This window comes from Anomalospiza imberbis, chromosome 2, assembly GCF_031753505.1.
Source record: "Anomalospiza imberbis isolate Cuckoo-Finch-1a 21T00152 chromosome 2, ASM3175350v1, whole genome shotgun sequence".
Lineage (NCBI taxonomy): Eukaryota > Metazoa > Chordata > Aves > Passeriformes > Viduidae > Anomalospiza > Anomalospiza imberbis.
Genome location: NC_089682.1, coordinates 68,446,156 through 68,455,937, shown reverse-complemented (window position 1 = coordinate 68,455,937; position 9,782 = coordinate 68,446,156).

Genomic DNA, 9,782 nt, shown 5'->3' with positions numbered 1-9,782 from the left:
GACCAGGATGTCATGCTGGAGAGTGATTAGGTTTTTCTGTGAAAAAGTAGCTCTGCAGAAGAGAGGAAGCCTTCCCTTTATTCATCCACATCACATGGAATTTGAAGAAACAAAAAATTATGTTACTTGGCTTCTTACTTCCTCAGCCTACACATGTGCAAGATTTCCCAGTTATTATCACATCCCAACCATGCAGAAAATTTCATTTTTTTCTTTTCTGTAGATAAAAGACATACACCTCCTACCCTGCACCATTCTAGATTAAAAGGCCATTTTGGGGAAGCTCTAATATTATTTCTTGTCATCCACTCAGCTATGCAACTTTTTCTTTTGGATTTAAGCTTCATTTGAGGGATGGCTTCTTTTTTTTTTTTTTTTCTTTTAAGGATAAAAGGTATTCAAAGATAAATAAAAATACAAAAATCCTCTTAGAAAAACACTGTCAAGGCTGGCCAAAGTCCAATTAGATAGAGAGCCATTTGCTGCCCTTCCTTGAATACAGAGAAACTATACTAATATGGAGAGATTTTCTCTGGAAAGACACAAATGTCATTTAGTCACCAGGCCTCATTTTGTTTAGTGCTCATCTCTGTTCTGTATGATCCCTCCCCAGCTGCTCACTCAAATTATCCAGTGGAGCAGCTTATCCAGTGGAGCAGCAAGAGTATTAAAATTATTAAAATTCTGGGGTTTTCTATGTCCCCCAAACCCTGCTGGCTCAGAAAACCTCTCAGCACACAGACAAAATAAAAGCCAAATGCAAAGCACACATCTGTCGTCTCTCAGGAAAAATCAGTTTCCTCTGTTGCTATCCTTGTGTCCCCCTTGGACAGTAATTTCTAAATTAAGTAGCCACTACATAAAATTTAAACCAGTTCTAAGAGCTACAGAAAACAATAGGCTTAAGTGATATTGCTTATAGAGTGAGTGCTATAGTGCTAGGGACCCAGAATACCTGGGATCTCTTTTGTTTTTGTCTAGATAGACTCTGTGATCTTGGATATATCCCTACTCATTCTGGTGACAGCTCTTCCACACTATTTAGTCAGCAAACCTTCTAACAAGGTCCCATCCCATGAAAAAATTTGCACAGGGTCCATCTAGCAGAGTTACATCTCTGCAAAATGTTGACAATCATCTCTGACTGAAAAAATTAAGCATCTGCTTTCAAAGTACTTAAGTCAGACTTCAACTTTTGCTCCTCATGATGTGAGCGTGGGAGAACTAAGGTATTTTTTTAACAGTGGTATAAAGGAGTGGAAGACTGGGCTGAAACAAGGAGATGAGATCCTAGCAGGTTCCTCACAGGAGGAATACTTCAAACAAGCTTCAGTGTACTGCCATATCTCCCACAGAGTAGGCATGACAGGGAATGAAAGAAGGCATAAGAAGGCAGAAAAGAATGCATGAGTATCAAAAAGCCTGACCAGAGCCTCTCACATTGAATGCACGAGATTTATCAAGTTTCAGTGCAGTCAGTGGGCTGCATGTCACCAGATGCTGTCAAACTGGGGCTATGGTTTCACAAGCTTAGGCCAGTGCAAATAGATTGAATGTGTATCATTGTCTCTCTCCACAAGCTGAGGACCTGACCTGACCTGACCAGACCAGAAAAAGAGCTATAAGGAGGATGTAACCCTCAAAGAATTAATTTATTCCATTGATTTAAATGCATTACATAGGCACACCTTTGCACACATGTAAGTCCAGATTGCTCACTTTCCCAAATGGTAAATACTGTAACTGCACTTATATAAAGCAAGCATAACTGGAAATCAGAAGACCTAAACTGCTCGATTTACAGTTGTATTTATTTTTGCTGACTTTCTTGAAAGCAAAGCAGCTCTTGTCAGACTATGGTCTCGGGTCACTGATGTTATATGAATAGGCGGCGAGTATGCACCAATCAGTGGGCAGTCTGTACCTGCCATCTGGTGGGTAAATGCAAAAATTACATCAGGAAAATAAATACTTCCATCTCTCGATCATCCTTTTTAAAACTGCATTTTAAAAGAATATGTATGTATTATCAGTTGCTTTTATTTAGGGGTTATTAACATTAGGGGATAGTAACATTTAGGGGTTAGTATGAGATATTCCAAGAGTCATTATTTTCATATGCAAGTTGTCAGGAATTTAATTATCCTATTTTACCTTTTGCTTCCAGAAATCATCAATTATTGTGTTCTCCTTCCCTGTCCCTCACAAAAGTTATGCTCTGAAGACTAGCTCTAAAAAGACTTGCTATAATAAGCTCTAAAAAGTAGTTGCATATAGAAAAGCAGGAGATTCTCATCCTTTATCTAGCAGAATACCAGCTCTGCAGGCACAACCTTAGATCCTATAGAATCTAAGCAGTATTGTCAGACAATAACAGAAGGTGTTGATTGGTTGCGATGTCCAGGAGGTTCATATTGAGAAGGCCAAGAGCACCAGAGGAGGGGAAGGTATGCACATTGTGAGGAAGTCTAATGACTGAGGTTTAATATCCTTTAAAACTCAGGATGCAATTCTATAAAACTTATGTAGGATAGATTGCTCGCTTCCACTTCCCCATCAAAACCCTTTAAATTTAGGGCTGTTCCATTTACATTTTCAAAATAGCATTCATTCTCTCCAACTTCCCTATTTCTATGCTGTCTTTTCAAGTAACTTTAACTTATTCCAACAGAAGCACAAGTTGCTATTGGAAACATTTCTTTTTAATCCCTTTCTGTAGGACTGTACAACACAATCACTCCAAGGGATCAGTGAAATATTGTAAGTCTGACTGTCTTTATTTAAACTGTTCAGGTGAGGGAGAAATGGTTACACATTTTGATAAAATACTCACGTAAAGCCTTCAGTCAAATATGTACTGTTACGGTGCCATCTTTCACAGGCATCCCTACATATGCATAGCACCAGTCCCACCTGAGGATGCAGGTGTGCCCTATAACACAAATTAATAATACAGCACACAGAATCTCACATATGTTCCACATATGAAAACGAATGTAATCTTATTCCAGTGATCACATTTATAGACTGGGATGCTAAATGTACCAAACCTTCACAGCTCCTTCTCAGCATCCAGAAATATCCAGTAAGTCCTCATCAACTTGCATATTTTTAGTAGTCTTTTAGCAACAAAACCTAAAGTCTCCATCAATTTCACTGACCATCATCAGTTTCTGATGGGGCATACTGAACTGATCACCATATGTACCTACTGCCATACATCTTTTCACTTCAGTCTTCCATGGAGGTGCAGGAAATGTGTTTGGTTTGCATTTCTCACATCTGTGAAGAGATCATTTTTAATGATAATGATAAATACTAAAATAGACTAAAACATGAATGGGACCTGATCTCTAGTGCCTGCCATTCACATAGAAAGAAACAAAAAGATAGACATGGTAGGTCTCCTCAGAGTCACTGTTTTCATTTACCTCATACTTGCAGGTTCAGAGGTAGATGTAATTTTAACTGAACCACAAAGGTGTAGGAATTATCATGTTATCTCTTAACAAGACAAGACATAAAGATATTTACAACTGAAGTAAGTAATCTTGTAGTGAGTGAGGGATGGAGTGGACCCCATAGAACCAATTTGATTCATCCTGAAACCTGCCAGAATCTCATTTCAGTCAATTTAGTATAATGCTTGTTTCAGTTCCACTAGATGCATTTTCAACATAAAAAGGCTCAGCAGAAGAGGGCTTTCCTTACGCTGCTATGTAGGGCAGCCAATGTGACTGAATTCTTAAAGTGAATTTCTTTCTTCAAACAATATCAAATTCACTGACTGAACATGGAAAAACAGATGTTAGCACTTCCTTTTCACATAGAGTTTCAGAGAACTGATGATATCTTTTTAGAGGTCAGGGCAGGAGAATGCATTTTTCCCCTTACACTGCAGGACTTTCACAAGAGGTTTTTAAAGAGTTGTTTATTTCTTGCATTGCCTTTTTTCAGCTTCTGTCTTTAATCTGAACTCTGTCCTTTGCTCACATTTTTTTTCTACAGCTGCATATCCTTTTATTGCTCTCCCAATTGCTTTTTTTATCAGGAGGTTGAGTGCACTTCAATTTGTCCTTCACATGGTGACCACAAAAAGTTCAGGAGTCTGATTTACTTGTGTATCATTCCAATTTCATGCCGGTGCAGTTTATTTTTAAAAAGATTAGTGAGTAAAACTGCTGTAGTTCAGGCCAACACTACAGGTTTGTATTCAGTACTGAAAATCATTCAAGTATTTAGGTGTCTGTTTGGGGGACAGTTCCCAGGCCACTGGGATATTCCTCAAGGAAAGACATTGCTTGAAATATGCAGAAAAATGGAGGAGAGGAAAATCCTCCCCAATTTTTACTGACAGTGGAAATTACGATACAGTAAGTGGAACTTACTATCTTTGTCAAAACCATTTGCCTTTGCAATAGCAGCAGTTGCCCATACAAAGAATTAGTTAACAAATCATCTGAAAGAAGAATGTAGACATTAGGAATATTACAGTCTGGATTTGGAATATTGTAGTCTTATGACCAGGACACTGGGCTGAGAAATCAGAGAACTTTGTGTCTACTACAATGACCTCAGATAAGTCAGAAAGACTCTGTACTTCAGACTCTGTAAAGACTAAAAGAAGTATCGTGCATAAAGTTTTTCAAACAATCCAGGAAAAATGGTGCTAAGGCCAAGTATTCTAATTTCTCTGTATAATAAATGGAAAAAAAATAAATAAAGAAGCATGAAACCTTAAACCACAGAATTGTCCCAAATAGAACAAAAATTGAAATAGACCCTGTAAACTTCTTGAGCAAGTACTTGTTTCTTACATCTGGCCACAAAAATCCCACTGAGAATTATTAGCCTCTCATTTCTGAGAAAATAAAATTCACAACAGGAAACTGTTAAAAAATAAGCTTCATATTTTGCATTACGATGTAATCACACAACAAACACAAATGTCCATAACAGCAGTGCCTATTTTTAACTTGTTTTTAAAAGTTGAAGTCACTATGTCTTGTTCACCAACAGAATTGAAATGGTTTCCTGCTTCTGTCTACATATACTAAATTTCTTCCAGCTGCAATAAAAATCTTAAAGAATAAGCAGCTAGAAGCAGACAAACAGCCAAAATGCATACAACAGTGATAATCACAGCAACAAAACTATTCTGTAAAATTCCAAGAATACATGCTGGCTAACTGTGGCTCATCTTCAATAAGGAGGGTTATTTAACAGGCACTACAATTTAAGTCTGTGCAAATAAGCAGAAACAGAAAAAAACATTAAGAAACAGGAAAAAAAACCCCTCTTTTCTTTTGCTCCTGTAGCATGAAAAAGCCGGAGTATTTGTAGGCTTCAGAGCATTCCAGTGCAGCTTTGAGGAAAGCAAAAATGGTCAGGATGCTTATCTTAAGGCAGCTGCAACATGACTAAACTGCAGTTTATTGATTTCTCATAGAGGCACATATTTTGATATTAGCTATGCTCTAACATCTGAGAGAATTTCCATACATACATTATTCTGCTTCATCTTCCTTGTTTTCCACTTTGGCACCGCAGTCTTTGGCGCAAGAACAACAAGAAAATGTACTTGCCGTACTTCCAATATGGGAAAGATCAGTGTCCTGGGAAGGCAAAAGCTGAACACAGACACAGAAGAATTTTTGTATATTTCTGTAAAAACTTGTTCTGAAGCTGTAAAGTGATTCAAGGCAATTCAGCCATGGTGGAATCAACCCTGCAGTAACAACAGGCCATTTATGTTCTCATGGTGCTGTTTACACACCTTGAGCTGATTTAACACTCTCATGCCAGAAAAGGGGCAGATACTCCCTGAATCATGTTTTGTCACATATGCAGCTTGTCTGACTTGTGCACATACCAAATCAACACCAAAATCCAGCAGTAAACTGAAGTTGATAGCAATAAATACTCTTCTGTGCCATGGTGATGAAACATAAAGAAGCCATTCATAAGCAGTCTAGTGAGTACAACAATTGGAAGAGAACTGAGTTGTGAAGCCAAGAGCAGTAGTAACAGCAAAAGATCCTCATTCAATATGAAAAGCTTTTAAATCAGTACAGCACCTTCCCTTAGATTTACATCCCTGCAACTTGCAGCACTGGAATTCCTGTTGCAACTGGTTCCAATTGTGAATTTCCTCCCCTCTTTCCATGTGTGGCACGGATCCTTATGGACATTTATGCTAGCTCATAGTACCTTCATCTTCCTCCTTTCACAGTATACTACCCCAAAATATTACACTATTTGAAAAACCAAACTCCCTTCTGCAAATAGACGCGTATTTACTTCTATGACCTCTGTAGAAGTTAGTGTTCCAGCATTTCATTAGGAAGCCTCAGAAGATTGAAGCACAATTATTTCCAACACAGTAACAAGTATCACCATTCATGGCAGAAGGGAGTCAACAAAAGGGTGCACCTGGATAGTTAGTTACTATGGCAAATTCATTACCCTTTCCTTTAGGTTGTAAAAACTGATTCCCTTGGAGACCTTTAAGAGCTGGGAGAGGCAGAAAGAGGATATAAAAGGAATCCAGAAGAGGAAAGGAGGACAAAATTAGTGAGTCATTACAGTAGAAAAGCATCCCTGCTCTGTTGCTTTTTTTGACAGTCACCAGAGTCACAGGAGAAGGAATCTTATCACAGCAAATACTCCACAGATCTCCAAGCTCATAGCATAGGGTCAAGGTACAAACCCAACACAGCAGGCAATAAAGGTGACTACTACTACTTGAATTCAAATCAAGGAGGTAAGAGAAATAAGGATAGACTTTTTTAGTAGGCTCTGTTTTGATAGGACAAAAAGAAATTATTTTAAACTAAACAAGGGTAGATTCAGACTAGATATAAGGAAGAATTTCTTTATAGTGAGGATGGTAAAACACTGGAACAGATTTCTTAGGAAGGTTGTGGATGTCCCATGCCTGGATAGATTAAAGTCAGGTTGGAAAGTGCTCTGAGCAACCTGGACTAGTTGAAGATGTCACTGGCCATGGCTGGGGGGCTGGATGAGGTGGACTTCAAAGGTCTCTTCCAGTCCAAACTGTTCTGTGAACTATGATTCTAGGATTACTTAGTGCTTTAAGGAGACACAGAAGCAGCATTCTGCCTTCTTTATACAGAGACCTGTAGGGAGAAAAATATTGTGCAAGCTCACATTTTCTTTCCAGTACATAGCCATCTGTGGCACCTTGCAGAATGGGATGTTTCAGAAGCACTGAAGTGACTTGTGAAAATCAAAAGCAGCATGGTTTCTAGGCACCTTCAAAGTTTTATCTATGTACTTTCTAATGCAAATACAATGAGAAGAGTATATAGTATGGGAAAGGAAAACATGAGTTACAAATCTACTTATTATTTGCATGCCCTATGTGAATAAAAAGTGTGAAACTGATATTTAGAATTGTTTGAAAATATGAAGCTAGAATAAAATGTAAGAAAAGGTTTCTAGGTGAAAATTCTTCCAGGTTTCATTTCATGCTCTTCTATTGACATTTTACAACAATATATGCAATTTATTTCACTCATGAAGTATATAACAATAACTTCTATCCAAACTACTTAAAATTTAATTAGTGATTCTTCCTATAGGCTAATAGAGACTTGAAACTTGTTGATTTGGGGTTTTTGGTTTTTTTTTTCTATATTTTTTTTTGTTTTGGCTTTTTTTTTTTGGGGGGGGGAGGGGTTTGTTTTGGTTTGGTTTGGTTTGGTTTTTTTGGGTTTTTTTTAAGGAAATTATTTAATCCTACAGAACCCCTGGGAAAGAGGCAAGTGTTTTTATTTAACTATCTGTTCCTCAAAATTTTAACAGAGAAATTAACAGAGAAACACAGACTTCCACATTTACAAAGCAGCCCACATATTAATTTACAAGCAACTCTTTATTAAAATTACAGAATCATAGGAAAACATTAGAAGGGACCCCAGAAGGTCAATTCAGACCAGCTCCTGCTCAAAACAGAGCTAGGATCCAAGTTATATCAGGTAGTGTAGGGCTTTGTTCAGGTGTTTGGAGGAGTTCCAAGATTTTTTTATGCCACATCTTTGGACAGCCTGAGTGCTCCCATGCTGAAGGCCCTGTAATCATGAAACTTCTTCTAGATGTTTAAAGAAGGCTTGACCCATTTTCTCAGCTTTATAGTGCAGTCAGTAGCATGTGACCCCCATGATATCTGCTTGCTGGCCTCCTCTTGAGCCCTGACATAATTCCACAGAAGTCTTTGCATTTAAGCATCTTCTTTTCATCCACTCTCTCACAGTTAAAACTGTAACAAAGACTGACAGCTACAAGCAAGCACACCTTTAATTGACAAGTTATAAAGCTGGCCTCTGACACTATAGTAGTGTTACCTGCACACTAAACTGGCTCTTCCTCCAGTGGGTTGTAAGTGACATAGCCACTTCTACCTTCTTTGTTTTCTGCCCTAAACAAAAGAATTTGGAATCTCCTAACTCAATTGTCTGTGAAAATAGCTTTGTGACTCAGAGTAACGAAAGGCTACTGCAAAAACCATCACTGAGACAACTTGTCGCCATCCTTTCTTAAGTCCCAAATCTGAGTAAACTCAGAGCATACATTTGATAGGTATATGAAGAACCCTCCCCACAAATATTTCCAAGTGTTATGTGCAGTAAATTACTGTGACCACATTTTCACGTGCTGAAGGGCTAGCAAAGAATAGAAATATTCTGAGGGTATGTAAAAGGAAAGTAACACAGAAGTTGAACTTACTGTATCTGTGTTTGAACAACACCTTAACATACAAGTAAGTTCCTTAACACCTTCAAGTAAAGATTCTACCACTGGCTGCAACTGATCCTAAAGAAAACTGTGTCATGATAAGCAAGTGGATAATCCTAACAAAAACATTGCCTAAAATCTGCATCACAAAACCCAGTTTGTTTCTTCAAGCAGATGTATTGAAACACAAAAATTTTCATACCTTCCTTAAATCTCAAAGATAAGAAAAAATATTTCTAGTACTTTCATTAGTAGAAGATTTTTCACAGAAACAGGAGAAACATTAACCCTTCCTATTTTTGGTTTAGTGCAATAGCTTTGCCTACAAAGTGACCTATATGATTCTGTATAAAACAAGAATAACATTTATCACAATCACCACTTACTCTTGAATAAATTTTTTTCTATGACCTTTGGCTGCTGCTATTGTATATTTAAAGTCCATAATGTGCTGCCCAAGCTGCAGGCACACTGAATAATTATATATAAAACATGTCAAAGCAGTAATTCAGAACCTCTAAGTGGTGTGGGAAGGTCAGTTAGAGTACTAAACAACACTAAACTTTCAACATTATTTTAATCTCAATTTCCTCACTGCTTCTTTCCATCTTGTTTCACTTGAAAAATTGTGGCCATAAACTACTGGGATTGATTAAATCCCTCAGGAATATTAACCAAAAGTTAAGGTATGTTTTTGTTCAGTGCCTAGTCCTATGGTGCTTCATTAACCTGATTTCCAAGTGCTTCAAAAACCAATTAACTGATCCAGGGGCTCTCCCAAAGATGCCTTTTGCACAAAGGTGCCTTGGCCAAATTAATCTTTCGAAGAACACCAGAAGACATATTCATTCTTCAGTCTGCTTAACTCTGCCTTGGTTTCATCATCTACCGGTGAATAGCGGAGAAGTAACAAATACAGGCACAATGCACAGGTATAGGATGGGGAAGGAAAGTAAACTGCAGGGCAGAAGTAAAACCTTCCACCATGTGCATTTCCAAATTTATATTCCCTATATATTATAGGG